This window comes from Tupaia chinensis, unplaced genomic scaffold (genome assembly GCF_000334495.1).
Source record: "Tupaia chinensis unplaced genomic scaffold, TupChi_1.0 Scaffold148134_1, whole genome shotgun sequence".
Classification (NCBI taxonomy): domain Eukaryota; kingdom Metazoa; phylum Chordata; class Mammalia; order Scandentia; family Tupaiidae; genus Tupaia; species Tupaia belangeri.
Window position 1 is genome coordinate 200,633 of NW_006207985.1, and position 25,454 is coordinate 226,086.

Genomic DNA, 25,454 nt, shown 5'->3' on the forward strand with positions numbered 1-25,454 from the left:
TGAAATGACTACTTAGAATAAATCTTCACAGGCAGGTTGACAGAAAAACAATCTCCTGTTGGCTCTGTTTCTCTGGAGAACTCTAATACCATCTCTAAGGCCAAGAAATAAACTGTTACCAAAGAGTGCAATAATCAGAATCTCCAAAGTCAAAACCCATGAAACTCACAGGAGCCAGGACATTACAGTACTGGATTTGCATATGTCGGTTGAAAAATCAATTGTGCTATTTGCTCCTCGAAGTTAGGTAAAAAGGTGTAATTACTTATATCACTAACCAAAAAGGCGGGAAGGAGAAAGTAGCTGCCAAACACCAATTCTCCAGAATGAGAAAAGATAAACTGTTTTTAATAAGAATATTGTGGCTTTAGAGTAAAATTCTCAATAGAGCAATAAATCGAATAATTTGCCTCTTTTAAAAAATGTAAAAAGCACATAGTAGACATCCATCAGCATAAAATAGTGAAACTAAATGGAAGATAAGTGTTATAATAAATCTTCCATTTTATGTTGTTCACACAAAGTTTTCAATGGAAAAAAATGACACCAAATAAAGCAATACTGCAAAAAATGCAATTTTCCTGCCCTTTTCAATGCTCATGTTTACATCAATATAATTCATTAGTTATGTTTATATTAAAGACTTAGAAACAGAAGCCAGGTAGGGCTGGCAGTGGCATGGTGGTTAAGAGCATCGGGCTCCCACATGTTCAACCGTGGTTCAAGTTCTGGACCTGGTGGCTTGCTTTCTCACTCTCTCTCTCTCTTGCTCTGTCCCTCTCTGGTCAAATTTTAAAATAAATAAATAAATAAATGACTAAATAAATAAAGTTAAAATAATTCTTTAAAAATAAAAAAGAAACAGGGGCCAGGAAATAGTAAAGCAGTGAGGTGCCTGAACACACATGGGAAAGGCCCCGGTTGGTATCCCGGGACTTCCCTGAGCATGATGGGTAATTAGTCTGTGTCTGTGATCTGGGCTGGCTGAGGCTGGGGGTGAATTACTGTATAGGGGCCCTGTTGGGAGTGCCTATCTCTCCATCTGTCTGCACTTCTGTTTCTGTATCATGGAAGATATAAATAAATAACTTAAAAAAAAAAAAACCTAGAAACAAAACACAGTAAAGCTAAATAATTCCAATGAAGAGTCCACAAATTTATTTTTAGATATTCTGATGCATCTAAGACCACATCATAGGAAAAAAATTGAGAAATTTAACAATCCTTCTTTATTCATTTCCAGCAAAATTCAAATAAAGCCAGTGATGAGCGGAGGAGGGATGACAAGAAATAATGATCACAATTATAGTTATGAACTGTTTTTCCCCAGAAAAAATAAAGATAAAAATGCCTTTGGGGACTAGGAATTGGCATAATGGCTATGTCACTGGCCTCCCATGTAGCCTACTGCAGTTAGAGTCCCCGACCTGGTAGCTTAAACTCACACCTGGCACTTGTGCACGTGTGCCCAAGATCCTGAGAAGAGAATGGAGGAGAAAGGATTGTGGCATTGTCACTCTCCCCTGGGGGCGATTTCTCCCTTTCTGTCTCTCTGTCTCTCTCTGTCTTTCTGGTGAGTGCATGCGCCCTACAGCAAAAACCTCTCTCTCAAAAAAAAAAAATGGTTAGGGTATTTTTCCTTTAAAACCATTGTTTATATATGAATGAACTATGTATAAATGTTCATCATGAAGTATAATTTATGTTTTAATTTCAGAAATGCAGACACAATATCAAACAACCGTCAACTGTCAAACCCAATTCTACTTCCAAATACTTTTCTTTGTTTTTTTGACATTTAATGACCTCTGCAATTTTTATTGGCTTCTTGCTTCCCAGGGATATCCTGCTTCTGCTTCTCAAGACCTCAGAACTTGTTCTCAGACACCATCTTGCCATCCACGAGCCTACGGGTGGTGGTCTTCTGGATGGTCTGCATGGAGTCGCTGCTGTCCAGGACATCACTGAGACGGAAGTCCTTGCTTCCAGCAGGCAGAAGTAGCTAGCACTCTCAGCCTCCGCTTTGACCTTGACATTCAGCAAGGCCTTGAACTTTTGGGCTTGGTGCTGCCTCTCTGCACAGGTCTATGCCAGCGCCAACTCCAGGTGCAGCAGGATACAACTGAGCTGTTCCACATGTATGGCGTAGAGGGCCTCCACCTCCCCAGGCTGTTCTCCAAGCTGGCCTTCAGATCTCTCCAGTCCAGGTCAATCTCCAAGGACCAAGCCATGCGTCTCAGCTCTGTGAGCATCGGTTCTGCAAGTCCGACCACGATGGACTGTGTGGTGACCACTGTGGTGCTCTCCTCAATCTGCTGAGACCAGTATTTGTCCACTTCCTCTCAGTTCTTCTGAGCCAGCTCATCAGATTGGGCCCAGTTGTCTGCCATGATCTTGTAGAAGTCTTGAGATGTGGGAGTTTCCACTTGCACTGTCAACCCAGAGCTGGCAATCTGTGCTTATAGGCCATGGACTTCCTCCTCATTGGTTCTTTATGAAGAGCAGCTCCTCCGTGAGAGCCTCATCTCTGTCTCTAGTTGCAGCCGTGTGACATTGGTGTCATCAATGACCTTGCAGAGTCCTGGATGTCGCTCTCCACAGACTGATCCATGGCCAGTCCTGTCACATACTTGACTCTGAAGTCATCAGCTAAATTGGCATTATTTATCTGCAGATCGATGCAAGTGTTGTCCACAGAGTTTGCAAAGACCTATTCCATCAGCTCCTCGATGGTCTTAAAGTAATGTTCCCAGTCCCTAACCCAGTCCCTTCTTCTCTAGGTGTTCCCAGATTTTGCTCTCCAGCCTCTGGTTATCAGTCTCCAGGTTCTTCACTCAGTGGAGGTATGAGGTCAGGCAGTCGTTCAGGTCTTTCATGGTCTCCTTCTCGCCCTTTGTGTTCCCCATTCACATCAACCCCCCCGGCCATTCCCACCACCAGGTTCCAGACCCTCCAGCCTCCCCAGATGCTGGTGGTGTGCCAACTCAAGATCTGGGAGCCTGAGCCCCGGCACCTACATAGACGCTGGTGGCACTGCTGGCGGGCCAGACTCGGTGGTAGGGTGCCTGGATTGAGCCCGGGGACCAGTCTTTGGTAGAGAAGGTTGTGGAGTGGGTGGTTAAGGTCGTACTCCCCAGGGAGGAAAGTGAGAAGCCAGGATCAGGTTCAAGCCAAGGCGCCTCCAAAATATTCTACTTCATTGAGCTGTCTCTTTTTTCCTTAGCGGACCATGATAAGCAAACTCACTGGCCAGAAGAAAAATATATTTACTTTTTAACTTTGCTTTGCTTTCTTTCTTTCTAGTTTTTGCTATAAGACCCATGCACTCATGTACTCACTGGAGAGAAAGAGAAGGAAGGAGAGAAATTATGCCCCAGGGAGATGGTCACACTGCAATCCCTTCTCCTCCATTTTCTTCTCAGGATTATGGGCATGCACGCACATGTACCCAGTGTTTTTTTCTAGTCACTGGATCCAGTTAAACTGTGCAGTTGGCCATGAGGGATTCAGAACCTTAGCCACCACTATCATCTGGTCCTCGAACGTTTTTTATTTTTAAAGGTGTTTGTCATAGGGTATGTGTGCTGGGGTGGGGAGGAAGGTATTAGAAGATGGGGGGGGATGACCATGCCTCAGTCCTTTTTCCTCCATTTCCTTCTGGCATTATGGGCACACATAAATGTGCACTGGCATCATTTTAAAGCCACCAGGTCCAGGACTCAAACTATGGTCAGCCATGTGGGATAACACCATGCCACTGGCTGGCCCAACATTTCATTTTTTAAATAGATATTTAAGTAGTTTTCATTTAAAACTCTTTTACCAAAGACGGGTAAAATGTGGGCCCCTCCTTTCGGAAGCTGTATTAGACATGCAAAGTTTTCTTTCATGGTTTCCACTTGTAAATTATTTTCTGACCTATGTTTCTTGTTCTTGAATCTTCTTATTTTTTTCCCTATGTCTAGTCTCTTTCTTGTTGAATGCATTTAAAATACTGCCACTTTCTTAACTATCTATCACCCAGCATAGATGACTCAAATTTCACAATATGGCTAACCTACTTCAAATGCATGCATCTGCAAAGTAAAATATATTGCAAGGGTGGGTTGACATTTACATAAGAAAAAATCACAAATTCCTTCCAACTATCCCAAAGAAAAGAATGTAGCTACATGCCAATCAGTTGGGGGGATAGACATTCAGCAGTATTTTTTAGATCAGCGTGTAGTGTGATCAGTTTTGTGTTCATAAGCTTCACAACAGCATGACACTAACTTTCCAAAAGTGAACGTAATTTTAGATGAAACAATTTTTCTTTTCTAAATATATTCAGAATTTTTCTATTTTTTGGCCTTTGTTTATAATTTTATAGTTGAGTTGAAATGTTTTCATATCCTTTTTTAATACTGAGTCCCTATTTTCATTTTAATAATTATGTATTTAATTTTGTTTATTTTTACTTGATGGGAGAGGGACAGAGAGAGAGAAAGGAAAATGAGATAGCAAGTCACCAGGTCCAGGACTCAAACCATAGTCAGCCATGTGGGAGTCCAGTGCCTCAACCACCACACCACCTGGCAGCTCCTATATCTTTTTTTAATCCTTGTTTTCATCTTTTCTTAAGGTCTACCATTCTTCAAACCATATCTCAATCAAAATGCCCTCCAAGGATCATAAACTTCCCTTATCATCCCTAATAGCTGTGATCTCTCTCTTTTGTTTAGCTACATCTTGCTTTCTTTCCTTCTTCTTATGGCAATGAAGCTTATCCCTTCTTTTGTACATCTGTAATTTACTTTGATTATAATCATGAAAGGGACATCGTCGATTCTTACAATACAACAGCCAGATTGATCATCTAGCCTAACTTTGTCCAGAATTCCTGGAGCAAAAACAATAACTTGTAACCTTCTTGAAACTCTAGGAAAAAAGTGCTATAGGCCCAGTGGTCACGACAAGTGGTACCACCAACATCCTGCAGTGCTAACACTAACACTGCAGTGCTGGAAGTCATATGGTGCCCATGGTCTGGGTCCCTGACAGGTCCCTCTCTCTCTCTCTTTCTCTCATGTGAGCACACATGCAGGTGTGTGCACAGGCACACCCATTTCTATCATGAAGAAAAGAAGAAATAGGAAGAGAAGAGAAAGAGAAGGAAAAAAACAATAGAACCTAGAACTCCTTTCTGTTCCAGCATTATTACTCAATCATTAGAGACTGAGCAACAACTCTAGGGAAAGTTGTGAATTTGTGCACTGCTGAAAACGTGTGGCTCCTGAGTAGGTCCATCAAATTTGATTCTTTTAGCCCAAAATAGCAAAGGCAGGGTCTCTGAGTGGTAATAAGTGAGTAGAGACCAGCAGATAGCAGGGTGGTTAAGGCACAGGACTCCCACATGGCTAACTGTGGTTCAAATCCTGAACATGGCAGCTTGGAAATCACCACTAGGTGCAAGTGTGTGTGTGTGTGTGTGTGTGTGCCAAAAATCCCAGAAGGAGAATGAAGGAAGAGGGACTGCTGCATGGCCATTCCCAATGGAGGGTGATTTCTTACTTTCCCTCTCTGTCTCTCTCTGGCAAGCACATGCACCTTATAACAAAAACCTTAAAAAAAAAATACAGAGTACAAAATTAATGGCAGTAGAAGCTTTTATGGTGTCTTTGTATGAGTTTTTTTAATGTTAAGTTTCAACAAGAGGATTGGCATATTCCTTGGGAACTTTTACCCAGTCCAAATTTTGTCTACTAAAATATCAAAAAAGGGGAAAAATTAATGTATTTAGTTATTGCCTCCTATTTAAGTATCTCTATTTTAATGGATTTTGGCAATATCCTTTATGCCTGATATCCAGTTCAGTACAAAGAAAATCCATGTTCTTTTCCAGATATCTTTCTGGCTACTCTGACTGTGAGCTGGATCGTACCTGCACTTATGTCTCTTCTTGCACGTATTGCTATCCCCTTGGCTCTCTGTAAACTCTCAGTCCCTGTCCTGCGAGTGTCTTTGTTCATACTGTTCCTTCCCTCTCTGGACCCTCTTTCTCTCCCTTTAGAGTTTCTCTTAATCCTATAAACCCCAGTACAGATGTTAGTGTTCTATGGAAGATATTCTTGATACCCTAATCTCATCGAGTTCCATTGAGTGTGATGAAATAAGTTTATAATTACACATTTGCTGCTATGACAACCTGAATACTCTTTCTCCACTAAATCAGAAGCTCCTTGAGCTAAGAAACTCTCTGGTTCTTCATTAAATAATCTGAGCCAAGCTCAGATCCATTCTAACAGCAGGCATTTCATACTTACTAGCTGAATGAGTGAAGAAGTCAGTCATTTTGGAGGTTAAATTTACTATACAACTGCAAAAGCAACATTATTTTGTTTTCTATAAATTCTGAACTGGGCTAGCCCTATAATTTGGTGGATAAAGAAGCAGAATCCCATAGAGCAATATGAATCCCAGGCTTGATGCAGTTTGAATCCCAGGCTCGGTGGCTTGAGAAATGCACTGGGCTTGTGTGTGCATGCCCAAATCCCAAGCGGATGAAGAAAGGGAGACTAAAAGAGTGTGGGGTGATCATGCACTGTTGGGGAGGTACCTCTCCCTTCCCCTATTTCTCCCTCTCTCTCTCTGGCAGGCATACATGCCCTCTGACCTTTAAAAACATTCTCAGCATTTTTTATTAATAGTTTTAGAATTTATAAAAAAAAAAGCCTCCAAATTATATATAAATTTTTCTGTTTGTCTCCAGAGGAATAATTGCAGAATAAGATCCGGTCTAGAAGCCTGCAAGTGTGTGGTGGTTAAGGTGCTAGATTCCCACACAGCAAATCATGGTTAGAGTTCCAGACCCAGTGACCTGAAAATCACTCTCGGCATGTGTGCATGTGTGTCCAATCTCCCAAGAATAGAATGGAAGAGAAAGAATTGCAGTGCAGCTATCCTCCCTCTCCTAGGAGGGGGTCATTTCTCACTTTCCCTCTTTTTGTCTCTCTCCGGCAAGCACACATACCCTATGGCATAAACCTAAAGATAAATAAATAAATCCAATCTAACTCTTTGATACCATATTAACTACATTCCAGTTAAGGCTTCTTTTGACACTATGGCAGTGGGTCTATCACTAGATGTCAATTATTATAGTCATATTACCTAACAACCACATCAACTTTAGATAATAAGTATGAGGTAAGAATGATTTATGCTTATACACGTCAAAAGTGAAATCCAGTTTGAGCAGTTGGAAGATACTATTATTTTAGTCAAACATTCAGTTTGGAGTTGAAGGTCATTTTGCAATCAATACTTTTAGAGTGAGCTTTGGGGACTTTCAGGTCTTCTAGCTATTATAGAAATCTATCCACAGGTTTGTGACACAATAGAAACTTCTCTAAAATAATTAACCAATCCTTCAGTAACTAAATGCAATCAGATACCCTTTGGGTGGATCAATCTAATTTAAAACAACTGTAGAGAAAGATTTTAAGATGTCTTCAAAGAATACATACCAGATAAAACAACCACTCTAATTTCTATGGATTATGACATTAAAAAAATAAAATCTACTGCATAAACATACCAAAATTTTACATATAGATTTAAAAATATATATCATTCTCTTCAAAATAAGCACTTCATATTCTATATTCTTCATTCAGATTTACCAGTAAAAGGAACATAAAGGCGTCTATCTTCTCTAGGGAACATCCATTTATAAAATCAGCTTTTGGTCCCTTAGGTAACAAGACTGTCATAAACTCTAAAATAAATTTCTAATTAAAAAAATAATAGATGGAAAGTTTTTACACTTTGAAGTGCTTATAATGAAGCTTTTGTAAACAAGTAATATAACAAATGGGAACTGTTTATTGCCTTAGGAGTATTTTTTATCTACTACTGCACCAGTATGCCACCAAGTAGCTACTACACAAGGGTAGAAGCAAAATTAAATGCCTACAATTGCCACTAGCAATTATGAAAAATTATTCATCTGTCTAGAAGAAACTAATGGACATGTTTAGAGAAACTAGAAGTCTTTATCTTATGGAAATCAATAGCCTAGATATGGTCCATCAGATAGTGAATTATAGATTCATGAGATGAAGATTAAATAAGCTTCAGTATAGATTCTGTTCACACCTATCAATAATATGTCTCTATCTCTCAATCCGGTTTACACCAGTCCGGTATTTTCCCTAACTATCTCTTCATTTTCAAAAATTATAGCTATTTAGACATTATGTCAAAGAGATAGGAAAGTAAATCTATACTGTATTTCTTTAGGGCTTATAAATCAAATTAGCAACAAAGGGATTATAGATAATTTATTGCAAATAAGATGAGGGGACAATAAAAACCCTTTTTTCTTCCCCCTTTTAAAACAATCAGGCTGTGCTCATATTGTACAATTATATTAGCTCAAAGTAAAAGAGTTCTCATTATAAATCACTATAGATTATCTACATGTACATATAAATAAACAGAACTGGGCACATTTTTAATAAACATTGTCTTGTGGAATCAAAAATAGATTGGTTGTGTCTGGTCCCATTTGAAAATATAAATCTAACCTCAATCCAAATAGGAACATGAATACATTAAACTTTTATTCTTTATCAAAGAGCTATTCAGAATATGGATAATTCAGATTAGAATTTAATTGAAAATCTTTTATAGTATGCATATTTTATGTCAGAAGAGGCATATACTAAAAACTCACTGAGAAACAGTTCATATTAAGACTAGAATTCTGAGAGGCAATGGGGGAAGGAGACCATGCTCCTTAGACTGTATTCCAAGATTCAATTACAGAAGAATGAAAAGAGTCTTGTTATAGGGAATTTACTTATATGGTTTTATTTATAAGGTGGTTTTAAAGTGAGATTCCTGTGTACTTCTGTCTTAGAATAGTAAACATCTACTAGCTCTGGCATTCCCAAAGGAAGTTGGGAACCTGAAAGACACTGGTTTGAACGAAAATTTCTCATATAGATTCAGTTGGGAAGATTTGTCTTCATATATTGCGAAGTGTTGTGTCTAATCATATAAAATCCCTGTATCTATAGCTCCTGAATAAAATTTTTTGTGTGCAGAAGATCCAAGGGCTGTGTGTGCTGGTAGCAAGGCAATAGAGAGGTTGGGAACAGGTTTATTACACTGAATCTACTATACCAGCCACCCGATGTTAGCAGGGTAAATTCATGAGGTCATGACATTGTGATCTTTAGAGTCATGTGGCGGGAGTTGCTCTCCGTTTTATCTCAAAGATAACTTCTAAGGTTTTCCCTTTTCATGCTAGAGCTTATGTGCATATCTCTGTGTTTGTGTGTGTGTATATGCGTGTACACATGGGCGTACCCACATGCATGCATGAGAGACAGAGAAAGAAAGAGAGCTAGCACCTCCATAGCATCTGGTCATGCTGTAATCTCCCTCCTACAATCCTTCATCTCATTGGATCCCAGGTACAAGCACCGGCACCAGCCACATTTTAGGCTGACACAGCTGGGGAATCAACTCATGGTTCCATGTGGCTTCCAGCATCACAGTTTGGCACACTACCACCTGTACTAGTATGGTTGAGTCAAGAGTTATCTTCAAAGAGGAAATGCAGGGCATTCTAGCTATGCTCCAAGAATGGGGGCAAAAATCTGTGTCCATTGATAGTTATTAATGGAACTTTCAAAACTGTATTTTACTGATGTCTGTGGCCTCTTCTATAAAATGGTAATAACACTGCTTGCCCTGGCCACAAGACCTATTCTCAAATCAAACGTGTGGTTGCTTTTGATTACTTTAAAACATAAAAAATAAATAAGCATTATCCTGATAGAAGCCTAAACACAGAGGAGTACCAGATATTCTTGGTGCAAATTATCACTATTATTTTTAACATTTGGAACTCCAAGGGCCAAGTTACCTTCCGCTGATATTCTCACCCCTTTGTCACATAATCCTATTTGCTGACAAGCTGATGAACTGGTCTTTATGTACTCATTAGAGTGGCGATGTCTGTTCTCTGCAATGTGAAACGATCTGTGCTTAATGTGAGGCAGCAGCAACTGCCAGCACCTACCACTCAAAGAACTAAATCAGCATAAAAATTCCCCCACGAACATCACGGAGAGAAACTAATGGTGTGTGCAGAGAAACATTCTGTGTCTCGTGAGCATCCGTGATGTTATTTTCAGTTCCATCGGCCCCGTGTGCTGATATGATGATAGCTGTCAATCAACTCCAACCATTTACAATTTTGATTCAAAACACTATAGCAGGAAAATGACTCTCACATTTGTCCTCTGGCAAACTTTCTGCAAAATTCATATAGTAGGGCAAAACTAGGAGCAGGGGCTATGACCATTCTGATGACCATGGTCCATGTGTTCTTGAGAATATCTGTCTGAATATTTTAGGGAAAATGGCTAAACAGAAAATCAGGACTAGATTCTATATATCTTATCCTATTATTATCTGCATTAATACAAAATATAATTAATGCTTGCATAATGAAAGCACGTTTTTGAATCATTTCTTACCTCTATCTTAGACCCTTACATATTTCATTATCTTTCTGTCTCTGCCCACATATGTGCTCCAGTCATAAAGAAAGGCTTACCACATTTAGATCTCACAGTCTTCTCTAGTGGCCACGAAGAGTGACTGCCAAATATTCAAAACACAGACTTTACACTTGCTGCCCCTACTTTTTTAGAATCTACCACCTCCCTGCCACTCTGTCACTAATCTATAGCAGGCTTTCATGTCAGTGAAAAACAGAACTCTCCATAAAAACATGTGCTATCATCAACCAGAAAACTGTCATAACAGTTACACAAATTCACAACGTCTATGATGGCACTGATGTCCCTTAACATTGGGCAATGTACAACCTGTGCAAACCTAAATGATGATGAATGCAGGGAGAAAAGAAAGGGACTTAAAGATAATAACTCTTTGGCCTGAAATCTGAGTGACTGGAGGACAGGTACTGTTGTTAACAGGGATAGAGTAGTGAGGAAGAGCTGCTTGGAAGTTAGAAGATAATGAATTCAATTCTGGAGAGGTTACATTTAAAAAGTATTCGAATGTCAGGATAGAGAAGTCAAGAATGCTGAATAAAGCTGTAAAGAAAGGAAAATGTCAGGAACAGAGATAAAAATTTGGGGTAAACCTGCATTAGGTAACACTTAAAGCAAAAAAAAAAAGTTTAATTAGTTCAAAAGAGAAACTACAGACAAAGAAAAACCCTTGCTATGCTAAGTATAGAGGGAATGCCAAGATTTTAAGGAGAAGAATCTACATAGAGTGGTTACTACAAAACTCTGTGGGCTGCTGGCCATAATGTAGTTGCCATGGGTTCTATAGAAGAAAGTAAGATCTTGATGAAAGGGACCCCTTTTTCCAATTTACAGAAAGAAGTAACAGACTAGCAATGGGTATAACTCTAAGGGGTTAGCAAGCCATAGTGGTTCTTTCAAAGTTATTCTTAACTCCATTCTCAAATAATCTTAAAGTAAAACTCTGAGTAGGTGAAATTTCACAAGCAACTTGTTACAAACTCATCAGTAGATTTCCATGAGCTAGTAAATAAAGCCTGAACTCTTTAAATTGATGTTCGGGATGCTTCACAATATTGCCCTTTAAGAGTAATACTTTCCAGAGACAACAGAGTTCTCACTATCTACCACGTATACCCTGTGCTTTCCCGATTTCTGGACTTTGTGCTTAAGTGAAGTGCATTATTGTAAAACAAGTTTCCAGATGAGATCATCAAATTTTCAGTTAAGCAATTTATATTTCAAAGTACCTTTTTGAAGTCCATGTTCTTGGTCACTAGTATATCCCTCTCAAATTAATTGGGAGTCTACATACTAATCATAATGTGATAGTGTTATTTATGATGCCTTATATAATTGCAAATCAGTCTTCTATATAAGCTAAAGTGTTTAAGCATTTAGAATAGAAGAAGAATCATAAACAATTTTAATATGTTCAACCGTCTGTATCCTCATGGAATTGATTTCAGGAATTCCATGGATGCTATAGACACTCAAGTACCTTATATAAAATAGTATATGATTTGTATATCACCTATGCACATCCTTCTATATACTTTAAATCATCACTATGTTACTTATAATATCTAATACAATCTAAATACTATGTAAATGCCTATAACACTGTATTGTTTTAGGAATAATGGCAAGAAAAAAAAGTCTACATGTGCTTAACAGAAATACATACAGTTTATATTTTTATAATTTTGTATTTTTGATCTGAAGTTGGTTGAATCTGCAAATGGGGAACTCACAGATATACAGGACTGACTATATTATTATTATTATTATTATTATTATTCAATGACCAGCTGATTCTAAAATAAAAGTCTCTGGTAGAGGAAAAAAGTCATCTGCTATCTTTGTATTCTTTAAATTTAATATAGGTATTATAGAATATCAAATTATGACTACAAAAATATTTCTCCACTGTCCAGGCAAATAAGCATATTAAAGCCCCCGATATGCAGAATCAGTTCTCATTTGTCACTGTTAAAAGTGATCCATGACAAAGCAACAGAAACTCTCATTCACTGCTGGTGGTAATGCAAATGCTGTAGTCACGTTGGAAGATTGTCTTCCAGTTTCTTAGAAAGCTAAACAGAGCCATCATATGATCCAGCAACTTCACTCCTAGGTCTTTATCCAAATGAGTTGAAAACTTACATCTACACACAAACGTGCTCATGAATACTTATAGCACATTTATACAGAATTGCCAAAAATTAAAAGAAATCAGGATGTCTGTCAATAGGTGAATGGATTAAAAAAAGAACATTCAGCCAATGGAATATTATTTAGTGATAAAAAATACACTATCAAGTCAAGAATAAAAAACAAGGAGGACATTTCCATACAGAATACTAAGTGAGAGAAGTTCATCTGAAGATGTTCCACACTGTGGGATTCCAACTAGCTGATAGTCTGGAAAAGGCAAAATTATCAAGAGTGAAAAGAACAATGGTTTCCACAGATGGAGGAAGGGGGAATGAATAGGTGGAAAACCCCAGATTTTGAGGATATTGAGACTATGACACTAGAATAGTAGCTGTTTAACATAAGTTTCACAAAATCAATTAATTATACCACAGAGAGAATGATCGTAATATAGACCATAAACTTTGTTAATAATCATTTATCATATTGGTTCATCCATTGTAACAAATGCCAATGTAAGATGTTAATAATTGGGGAAACTAGGTGGGGTAGGGGAGGGAGTGTATGGGAGCTCTCTGTCCTAGCTGTTGACTTTTTCTATAAGCCTTGCATTGTTCTATGATATGAAGTCTATTCACTTTTAAAAATTCAATATTCAAATGAATGTATATACTACAAATCCATAAGACAGTAACATTTTTTTGTGGCACAAGGTACAGCTGACCATATTTCCAATAACAATGTCCTTCCTTACCTTGTTGGTACCCTCATCGCTCCCCTGCCCAATGAAGTATGTCTTCATTCCTTTGCTAACAGAAGCAAATACTATCTTTCTTTAACACAGACTCCTTTTACCCTTAGTCTCCAGATTTCCTCAAGATATTCTTCTTAAAGTCACTTCACTTACCCAAATGGACCTTCAAAAAGTTTACTGAATTACCAAAAGGTGCATAGTACAGAGATGATGGCGAAAACCAGTGCCAAATACAATGCTTTGTTAATCAATACTTTGCTCAATCTCTATTTTATTTTTGTACAATTCCATCTGTTTCTTTCTTTCTTGAGAGAGGAAGAGAGAGAGAAGGAAGAGAGAGAGAATTTCCTCAAGAAGGTCTCATCTCACACTGTTATTCTCCCATCAGCTTTCCTTATCAGCCAGGATCACATGCTTATGTGCTCACCAGAGTGTACAGATCCACCCAGGTACTGAACTCTAATCTTCCAGATGGCTCCAGCATCACAGAGCACCAACCTACTGCTGCATCATTGCACTACCACTGCACCACTGCAGCTGGATCTATTGCTTATTAATTTTCTTCTTAATGCTTTAAAGCTTTCAAATGACATTTAGTTGTTTTCTTTATACCAATTCATGCCAATGACATGAATATTTGAAACATAAAAATATAAAGATTTCTGTACTACTTGAGACAATTATATCATAGGTCATAGAACAATAAATGCTCTGCATAATTTACAGTTAATTTTCCTAGCTATCTTGTAAGCAGTAGGCAAGTTTCCTTTACTTATTTTTTCCTACAGTGGTATTTGTTGTGCTTACCTTGGAGATTTAGGCTGCAAGTTTCTCATATCTATTGCATCCCTAATAGAACTATTTCTCCTTACCTTACACAGATTTTTCTTTTTTTCTTCTTATTATTTTTGTAGAGTATTTTTGCCTATGACACATGCACTCTCTGTCTCACAGAGACAGAGACAGTAAGAGGGGAAATAAGGAATCATCTTCCCCACATGGGAGTTGGCCATACCACAATCCTTTCTCCATTCTCTTCCTGGAATCCTAGGCACACATGCATACATATCCGGCAAGAGTTTCAAGTCACCAGATCTGAGATTCAAAACATGTTCAGCTACGTGGGAGTCCAGTGATGTAACCGCTACACCATCTGCTGGTGCCCACAGATTTTTACATAAACCACAGAGCATTCACATTTGTAAACATTTGTCAGGTGTTTCTAGACAGAGATGAACTAGAGGGAGGTCTAACAGCCTAGGAGAAAATGCAACAATTTTGAAAGCACAGACACCTTACCAGGGCCCATACTCCAGTTTTGTCACTCAGTTGCTGTGGGGATTGAGAAATTAACAGTTCCTGGATCCTACACTTCCTCATTTCTAAAATAGGAATTGATATTTTTTACATAATGGTTTGGAAATATCTAACATAGTTTCTAATCTATGTAAGTACTTAATGAATGACAGCATTACTAGTAACAGTAATAACAACAAATGCTGTTTGTTTAAATGTTTGTGTCTTTCCAAAATTTGTATGTTGGAACTTAAACTACAAGGTGATGGTATTATGAAATGGGGTGCTTGAGAGGTAATCAGGCATGAAGGTTCTTCCCTCATGAATGGGATTACTGCCTTTGTCAAAAGGACTTGAGGTAACAAATTTAACATTTCTTGCCTCTTCCCTGAGGAATCGAAGGAAGTGTCATCTAAGAAGCATAGAACAAGCATTTGCCTGACACCGAGCCTGCTGGTGCCTTGATCATGGACTTCCCAGACTCCAGAACTGTAAGAAATAAATTTCTACTCTTCATAAATTATTCATCTAGGATATTTTGGTATAGCAGTGAAAATGGACTAAAGATAACAATATTCTTATTTTTTATTAGGACATAGACTCCCTCAATTTCTCCAAATTACATCCCTTTTACAATCTTCTCATCATGAGTAATTTTAAGAACTAAATTGTGAGGAGTAAGATTAAGTTCATTACTAGTCTACTAACTTCTTTTGGTAGGGGATTTATGGTTCTGTAATTCCAAAATTAGAATAGTTTTTATCTAGCAGTATGAGAAAGGATGCTCTAAAAGTTTATTCTCAATTATCTGAGATGCTTTCTTTGAAAAGTGTGCTCTAAATATAACACCCCAACCTAAGATAATGTCCTTTAAACTGATATTTGAAGATAAACAAATATTAAGTCATTATATCTGCAAGTTCATATTTTAAGTCATCCTTAGTCTCCCTATTTCAAATAAAGCCTCATCTTAATAATTACAGTAGTTTCCATCATCTTTGAAATAATTTTAATTGATATTACATGTATGTATACAAATATCACACACACATATACATGTATATAGATATATAACTTTATTATTGTGATAAAAATGAATGCAGGGTCATGAGTACACTCACATAAAAAGTTTTAATGCTGTCTAATGAATCATTAATCATATTGATGTTGCATAACAAATTTTATTTAATCTTTCTGCTTGAAGCATAACTTTCTTCTCAAGGACAAGACTCAGATCCCCTTTCCTTCATGCTGCGCTACAAAAGGCACAGATGCTATATTCATACAATTCCTGTCTTGAAGTTGGCTCCCTCATTTACTGTCTGATGTTAGCAAGCTGCAGAAAGTCTATGAAGCTCACCTTTTTACTTAAAGTATGTGAGGATCAAAGGAGGAAATATATTTAAGGTACTAGGCATATTCAGTGCACTTGGTTCATATTAGTTATTGTATTTTGGTTTTGTTAATTTTTAAACTTACTATACACATCAATATTCATCTTGGCCTATGGAAAAGTATGTCCACTGACAAAGAATTGTGAGTCTACAAAATGTGATCCTTGAATGTGTAGGCCATTGAGATAGGCAGAATTCTAAAGATAATTCTCCAAAACATCTGCCTTCTTTTTACTCACCTCTGATCTACACACTGCAGACCCTTTGCAGTTGTAATTAAAGTTCCAAATCAGTTGGCCTTAAAAAATGGAAATTAACAATAGCTTCGCTGATTTAAGCACACATGCCCTTTAAAAGCAGATGAGGAAGACACGAAGTATAAGGATTTGATGTGCTGTTGCTGTTTTTGAAGATGGAGCAGGCCACAAGCCAAGGAATGTGGGTGGCCTCCAGAAGCTGGCAACAACTCCTGTCTGACAGCCAGTAAGGAAGCAGGGACCTCAGTCCTATGACTACGAGGAGCTGGAGTCTGCCAGCAACCCAACTTAGTGATTCTTCCCCAAATATCAGATAAGAGCTCAGGCTAATCAAAACATTGAGTGTGGCCTTTTGAGACTCTAAGCAGAGGACCCAGGATTCCTGTACTTCTGATATCTATATCAAAAGCTAAATATACATATACATATATATATGCAAATTTCAAAAGATGCATGGAAAAAGAATTATATTACAAATTTTAGTGCCAAAAATATTGAAATCCATACATAGCTTTTCATAATACATGTTTTCCAAGAACTATTTGAAATCCCTTACAGAACTGTGAGCTGATAAATGGGAATTGTTTTTAGATGTTTAGTGTGAGGTAATAGGTTTTTCATCAATAGAAAGGTAGTACAGTCATGTACTTTTCAGTTCTACTGTTTTCCATCATGTACTCCCTATTTTATTGTAAGTATTCAATGAGTGCCTGCCATGAAATATCGAACTAATACTTCTCAAATGTCTGCACTTATTTTTTAAAGAAAGCTTCTTATTATTTGTCGTGGATCCTACTGATGAAAATGAAGGTAAGCAAAAATTCAAAGAAATTTAGTTCTACATCGTTTCCTGGGAATAATAATGTTAGTTTCCTCTAGGTATTTAGGTATTTTTATTTTTTAAAAAATGTATTATTATTATTTAAATGTGTTTTATACTTCAGTCACTATACATCACTACAACTTGTAAAGTGAATTTACCAAACATGAATACATTTCACACCAGTCCAGTTCAAGATACTATACACGTTATTATCAACAGTTAATCATCCATTTCTGGGCTTCATAAATATCTTGCCTCTCTAGTTTTCTCCTTTATTCCCCTCCTTTCATTCTTTCCCTTTTCCCACCTTCTTCCCACATTGTCTCCAGTACCCATAACCATTTGTCATGCTTCTGTATTTCCTGTCTTTCAGTTTCCACCATAGAGTGTGGACAGTCAGTATATATTAAATGGAGACATACAATGTCTCTTTTTCATAGCCTGGCTTGCTTCACTCAACAATAAATCTTCCATATTTCTCCACTCTCTATCAAATGCCAGAGTTTTGTTGTTTTTTTATGGCTGAGTATTACTCCATAGAGTATATATGCCATGTTTTTTCAATCCATTCATCTGTTTGTGGACATTTGGATTGGTTCCATGTCTTAGCAATTGTGAATACTGTCACAATAAACACAGATGTGCAAGCACTTTTCTGCCTGAGTGTTTTTCTATCCTTTAGGTAGATACCCAGGAGTGGAATTGCTGGATCATGTGGTAGTCTATATTTAGATCTTTGAGGATCCTCCACAGTGTTCTCTACAGTGGTTGGACTAATCTACATTCCACCAACAGTGCAGGAGAGTTCCCCTTTTACCATAGCATTGCCAGCACTTACCATTTTTTGGTTTTTAATCTCAGCCATTCTGACTGGGGTTAGGTGATTTCTCATTGTGGTTTTAATTTGCATCTCCCTTATGATGAGAGATGTTGAACATTTTTTCATATGCTTTTTGGCTGTTCATATATCTTTCTTAAAGAGTTGTTTGTGGGACCAGCTGTTAGCGTAATGGCTATGTCGTTGGATTCCCACATAATCAACCACGGTTCGTGTCCCGGACCCGGTGGCTTAAAACTCACGCAAGGCGTGTGTGCATGCGTGCCTAAGATCCCGAGAGGAGAATGGAGGAGAAGGGACTGTGGCGTGGCCATCCCCCCTGGGGGGTGATTTCCCACTTTCTGTCTCTCTGTCTCTCTCTGTCTATCTGGCAAGCGCATGCGCCCTATAGCAAAAAAAACCTCTCCAAAAAAAAAAAAAAAAGAGAGAGTTGTTTGTACAGCTCATTTTCCCATATTTTAATTAGGTTGATTATATTTTTTGCAGGTGAGCCACTTGAGTTCCCTGTGTTTTCTGGTTATCAGCCCCTTTTCTGAGGCATAGTTTACAAAAATATCTCTCATTCCAAGCATTGTTGATTCACACTAATTACTGTGCCTTTTGCTGTGTAGAAACTTCCTAATGTGATGTAATGTTTAAATTTTAAATAAGACAATTAAAGGTGCCTTACTATACTACTTGATGTGTATCCATTCTCTTTTTTTTTATTCCTTTTTTTTCTTTTCTTGGAGAGGTTTTTGCTATAGGGCACATGTGCTCACAAGAAAGACAGAGAGAGACAGAGAGACAGAAAGTGAGAAATCACCCCCCAGGGGGGGTGGCCACACCACATTCCCTTCTCCTCTGTTCTCCTCTGGGGGTCTTGGGCACATACACATATATGCCCGGCGTGAGTTTAAGCCGGTGGGTCCAAGACTTGAACTGCGGTTGACTACATGGGAGTCCAGTGACATAGCCATTACGCTAACTACTAGTCCCCCACTCTCTTTCTAATACATTGAAATTATATGCAAATGAAATCTAAATTCTATAGTATTTCCATAATATAAAGTTATTGACCCTATAGCTATCACGTTAATATCACACAAATGCCTAATACTTCTGTTTCTTTTACAAGGTTATTTTAATTTTGTACTTTGGGTATCTGTATCCTATTCAAATCACTTAAAGTAATGTCTATGAAAGTCCTTTTAGAGGCAATTTAGCATACGATTAAGATGAAAATTCTCCTCGTATTTGAAACTCTTCCACAGCTTGTAGCTGCCTGTCCTTGGGCAAACTATTGCTCCTCTCTCTTCATAACCTCATCCAGAAACAGGAACTGTCACTGTGTTAACTTTAAATGTATTATAATTATGCCAATAAGTGAGTTAATGCCTGGAAAGAATTGAGGGCAGTGCCTGACATCAGAAAAATTACTAAAGTATATAATATTTTTATCAATAATAATATATAAATCTATATTTGAAAGCTATATATTGTCTTTAAGTAGAATCTAAAAGGTAAAACTGTTTCGTTGTGTACTGTGAAATTTTATTTTAACCTCTTTGATGGTAAGTTGTTTTGATTTATCTCTTTTTAATATGTTGTGTCCGTTAAGTGCCCATGTTTTCAAAGATAACTTTTTTTTAATTTGAAAACCTTTCTACTATTAGAAAAATGTCAGCTTTTCTAGAAATTACAAAAACAAAATACTAAATTTGAAGTTCATATCCATGATATGCCAATGGGAGACTAGAGAGTACTTAGTGTTCTCTGCAGAATGACAGTACCTCCAGTATTCACTCATGAGCCTCTTCTAAATTACCACTGAGATGTACAGCTGAGGATCATATGCATGTTCAACCACTGAACTGGAATACAGATGCTTTTTGGATTTTCTTTTCTAGAACTGAAAGGATAATGCACCAGTGCCACCTAGTTGTCCAAATACGACGTGCTACTTATTGATTCTTAAAAGGAGTTACGTTCCTATGACAAGTAGGAATGTAAAAATTCTAATTTTTCTCACTGTTGACATAACCCCTGTATTTAAACATATACTCATCTTCCATTAGTGATACAAGTGATAAATTCAAGGTTCGGTTTAAAGTAAAATATTCCTCACATTTATCTTATTTATATAAGAGTGTGGACAAACTTTTCACACTAAATTTCAATAATTTGCTTTAATTTTGCCAGTATCAGAATTATTTAAAATATCTGCCATAGCGGCATATATTAATTGTATATTACTATATGTCTCAGAGTTTCAAGCTCTACAGAGTGGAGCATATATTTTCTATTAAAGTTAAAATCAAATATGAGACACCCCAAAGGTGAAATAATGTTATCACATGCCGCACATGAATTCAATATTAATTCTGTAGTAAGATGCCCATGCAGTTAACGATATCTCTGTGTGTGGATGTCTGTATTTATATTTATTTTAAGTTATTTAGAGATTTTTGAGATTGGGTATGTGTGCTCACCAGAGAGAAACAGAGAAACAGAAAGTAAGAAACCACCTCCCAGGGGAGATGACCATGCCACAATTCCTTCTCCTCCAGTCTCCTCTTGGGATTTTGGGCATGGACGCTCACACAACTGGCACTGCCAGGTCTAAGACTTGAACCATGGTTGGTCATATGAGAGTCCAGCACCTTAACCACTACACCACTTGCTAGCCTATCTGTATATATAAGTTTGTTTATTTCGTATATGACTGAAAGAGACAGAGACAGGTAATTCCAACAGAGTCCCAATGCAATGATCTACCCTTAGGTTTAGCTAGCCCTGTATCATGGGTAAGCAAGCACCCAGCATACTCAGAGAAGTCTCTAGACTTGATTTATAAACTATCCCATGTATGTTGGACTTTTAGAGGCTCACATTTTACTACTGTACTCCCATCTGGCCCCCCTCTGACCTTTATTTCTTTACTCAGCCTAGGAAAGTTTAGAAGTAGCTGGAGACCCGTAAGTAAAGTAACTGTGGATATACTGGACAGAAGTTGGTTCTCTGAAGCAGAAAGACCTCCGGTTCTGTGAGATCTCAGCTAGATTGGAGAGTTTGCAGAGGTAGATTTGGGAATGGCTCTGCTGCTAGCTGAAGCTGAAGTTCAAAATTCAGAGGTCAGAGAGAGGCGGCAAGCAGTCCAGCTCAAGGCAACAAAGGGTGCCCGTGTTCACACTAGTCGCAGGAAGAGTGGAACCACACAGGCTAAATGTGTAACAGTCATCCCTCATCTGTGTTGTGACTGAGTCTTTTGGTTCATGAAATTTCAGAATGAAGAAACTGAAAATAATACAACTGATGAATCATGGTACTGTCTACTCAACTGGCAGGGTCCTCCTGAGTGGAAATTTGCTGCCAGACCTCTGGCCTTTCTTTCTCTACTAAAGAAACTGAGAAATGATTGGCCCATTTTGCTCAGTCATTAGCCAACTCTGCTGCTGTGGGAGTGGCTTTGGGGACAGAATATACAAAACATATAACAAACAGTATGGGCAAAATCTTTTGGCCTCTATAAAAGCCTAGGAGTTGGGGAGGCTGACCTCAGCATTTATGTATCTATCCCACTCACTACAGACTAATAAGAACTCACAGGAAGGTGGTGGAGAATAAGGAAGAAAAACCAAGGTACTGCCTCTCAGCCAGCTCTTCCTTCCTACCCTTTTATAAAGTGTGGTTACACCTAGACTAAGGTCGTATCATTTCTGCCCTTCCTTCTTTTCATGCTTCCTTCTCATTTTTTTTTTTCTTGAACTTATTAATAAAAATAAAGGCATGTTTTTAGGCAGAAAATGTAAAATAAATAGCGCTTTTTTAAAAATCTAGCAGAAAATGTAAAATAAATAGCACTTTTTGAAAAAAATCACTGTTCTCATCTAACAGTACATTGATGGTCAGTAATTTAAAAACAGGAAATACTTAAGCTTTTAAAAAATTTGAGTCTTTGCTCTAACACAGAAACAACAAAATCCCAAAAAGATAAATAGCAATTCTATATCTTTAAGTCACTAAAACCTATTTTTAAAATCATATTTATGAATTTTATGTAGATTTATAGAACATTTTGAATCCAACTTGCCCATTCACTTAGATGTTTCCTTACCTATATGCCTCAGAGCCTGTCCTACAGATTAAAGATGAAAACCATAACATGAATGAATTCTCACAGAAAAATATTCAGTATAACCACTTCCTTTAAAAGGATACCTTAAAGTCCATTATAATTAGAGATTAAGAACAGGGAACTATTTAAACCTGTAGACTTGACTATATAGTCTGCAACCTAATCTCCAAATTGATATCAAGCAGTCATTTAAATATATAACTGCAACATATATAGACTTAAATACTCCTTGAGATAAATGTAAATATGAAGAAATGCAGTAATAAAATTATGGAAATTATTTGGTCATTACTTGAGTTTCAATGTATGTGCTCCTCCAAAATTCATATGGCAAAGCCTAAAACCCCATGCCATAGTATTAAAAGGTGAGGCCTTTTGGGAAATTATGAAGTCAGGATGACTCCTCCTCATGAATGAACTAGTGCTCTTATAAAAGAAGCTGAAAGAATTGCCCTACCCTTCTGCCTTTTTTGCCCTTCCTGCACGTGAGGACATACCTCTCCTCCCTTGTGAGGATCAACTTAATTCTGTAGTAAGATGCCCATGCAGTTAACGATATCTCTGTGTGTGGATGTCTGTATTTATATTTAAGTTATTTAGAGATTTTTGAGATTGGGTATGTGTGCTCACCAGAGAGAAACAGAGAAACAGAAAGTAAGAAACCACCTCCCAGGGGAGATGACCATGCCACAATTCCTTCTCCTCCAGTCTCCTCTTGGGATTTTGGGCATGGACGCTCACACAACTGGCACTGCCAGGTCTAAGACTTGAACCATGGTTGGTCATATGAGAGTCCAGCACCTTAACCACTACACCACTTGCTAGCCTATCTGTATATATAAGTTTGTTTATTTCGTATATGACTGAAAGAGACAGAGACAGGTAATTCCAACAGAGTCCCAATGCAATGATCTACCCTTAGGTTTAGCTAGCCCTGTATCATGGGTAAGCAAGCACCCAGCATACTCAGAGAAGTCTCTAGACTTGATTTATAAACTATCCCATGTATGTTGGACTTTTAGAGGCTCACATTTTACTACTGTACTCCCATCTGGCCCCCCTCTGACCTTTATTTCTTTACTCAGCCTAGGAAAGTTTAGAAGTAGCTGGAGACCCGTAAGTAAAGTAACTGTGGATATACTGGACAGAAGTTGGTTCTCTGAAGCAGAAAGACCTCCGGTTCTGTGAGATCTCAGCTAGATTGGAGAGTTTGCAGAGGTAGATTTGGGAATGGCTCTGCTGCTAGCTGAAGCTGAAGTTCAAAATTCAGAGGTCAGAGAGAGGCGGCAAGCAGTCCAGCTCAAGGCAACAAAGGGTGCCCGTGTTCACACTAGTCGCAGGAAGAGTGGAACCACACAGGCTAAATGTGTAACAGTCATCCCTCATCTGTGTTGTGACTGAGTCTTTTGGTTCATGAAATTTCAGAATGAAGAAACTGAAAATAATACAACTGATGAATCATGGTACTGTCTACTCAACTGGCAGGGTCCTCCTGAGTGGAAATTTGCTGCCAGACCTCTGGCCTTTCTTTCTCTACTAAAGAAACTGAGAAATGATTGGCCCATTTTGCTCAGTCATTAGCCAACTCTGCTGCTGTGGGAGTGGCTTTGGGGACAGAATATACAAAACATATAACAAACAGTATGGGCAAAATCTTTTGGCCTCTATAAAAGCCTAGGAGTTGGGGAGGCTGACCTCAGCATTTATGTATCTATCCCACTCACTACAGACTAATAAGAACTCACAGGAAGGTGGTGGAGAATAAGGAAGAAAAACCAAGGTACTGCCTCTCAGCCAGCTCTTCCTTCCTACCCTTTTATAAAGTGTGGTTACACCTAGACTAAGGTCGTATCATTTCTGCCCTTCCTTCTTTTCATGCTTCCTTCTCATTTTTTTTTTTCTTGAACTTATTAATAAAAATAAAGGCATGTTTTTAGGCAGAAAATGTAAAATAAATAGCGCTTTTTTAAAAATCTAGCAGAAAATGTAAAATAAATAGCACTTTTTGAAAAAAATCACTGTTCTCATCTAACAGTACATTGATGGTCAGTAATTTAAAAACAGGAAATACTTAAGCTTTTAAAAAATTTGAGTCTTTGCTCTAACACAGAAACAACAAAATCCCAAAAAGATAAATAGCAATTCTATATCTTTAAGTCACTAAAACCTATTTTTAAAATCATATTTATGAATTTTATGTAGATTTATAGAACATTTTGAATCCAACTTGCCTATTCACTTAGATGTTTCCTTACCTATATGCCTCAGAGCCTGTCCTACAGATTAAAGATGAAAACCATAACATGAATGAATTCTCACAGAAAAATATTCAGTATAACCACTTCCTTTAAAAGGATACCTTAAAGTCCATTATAATTAGAGATTAAGAACAGGGAACTATTTAAACCTGTAGACTTGACTATATAGTCTGCAACCTAATCTCCAAATTGATATCAAGCAGTCATTTAAATATATAACTGCAACATATATAGACTTAAATACTCCTTGAGATAAATGTAAATATGAAGAAATGCAGTAATAAAATTATGGAAATTATTTGGTCATTACTTGAGTTTCAATGTATGTGCTCCTCCAAAATTCATATGGCAAAGCCTAAAACCCCATGCCATAGTATTAAAAGGTGAGGCCTTTTGGGAAATTATGAAGTCAGGATGACTCCTCCTCATGAATGAACTAGTGCTCTTATAAAAGAAGCTGAAAGAATTGCCCTACCCTTCTGCCTTTTTTGCCCTTCCTGCACGTGAGGACATACCTCTCCTCCCTTGTGAGGATCAACAACAAGGCCTCATCTGTGGAACTGAGAGCAAGCTTTCACCAGACACAGAACTTGCCGGTGCGTGAAAGTTGTAAACCTGGAAAGAGGACATAGTGCCCAACAGATATGCCTATGGAGAATAAAAACAAGGGGAAAAAACCTCCCTGAGGTTATAGAGAATATGTACAAGATAATTCTTGCCAGGATGCTGAATCAGGGTCCAAGTCAGGAACTGTCCCTACAACCAGATCAGAAGAAGCTTGCTATGACCACCTGGAAGGATCTCATCATTGCCTCAGGCTAGTGACTGTGCTGTGCCTTCCCTTTTTCCTTTCATGTAAGGGAATGTCTTAGCTGTTTTCTTATCCTTGTCACACCACTGCCACTGCATGTTACCTGACCAGAGGGTCTGAAACCTGTCTTTCACATTTGGAAGTCTCTGAAATACAAGGATCATTTATAAGATGGCAAGTGTAAATGACTAGA

General features: G+C 37.8%; 1 pseudogene; it reads right to left on the reverse strand.

Moving 5' to 3' along the window:
- Window positions 1-1,867: 1,867 nt before the first annotated feature.
- Window positions 1,868-13,484, reverse strand: LOC102501980 (keratin, type I cytoskeletal 18 pseudogene; annotated as a pseudogene).
- Window positions 13,485-25,454: the final 11,970 nt, after the last annotated feature.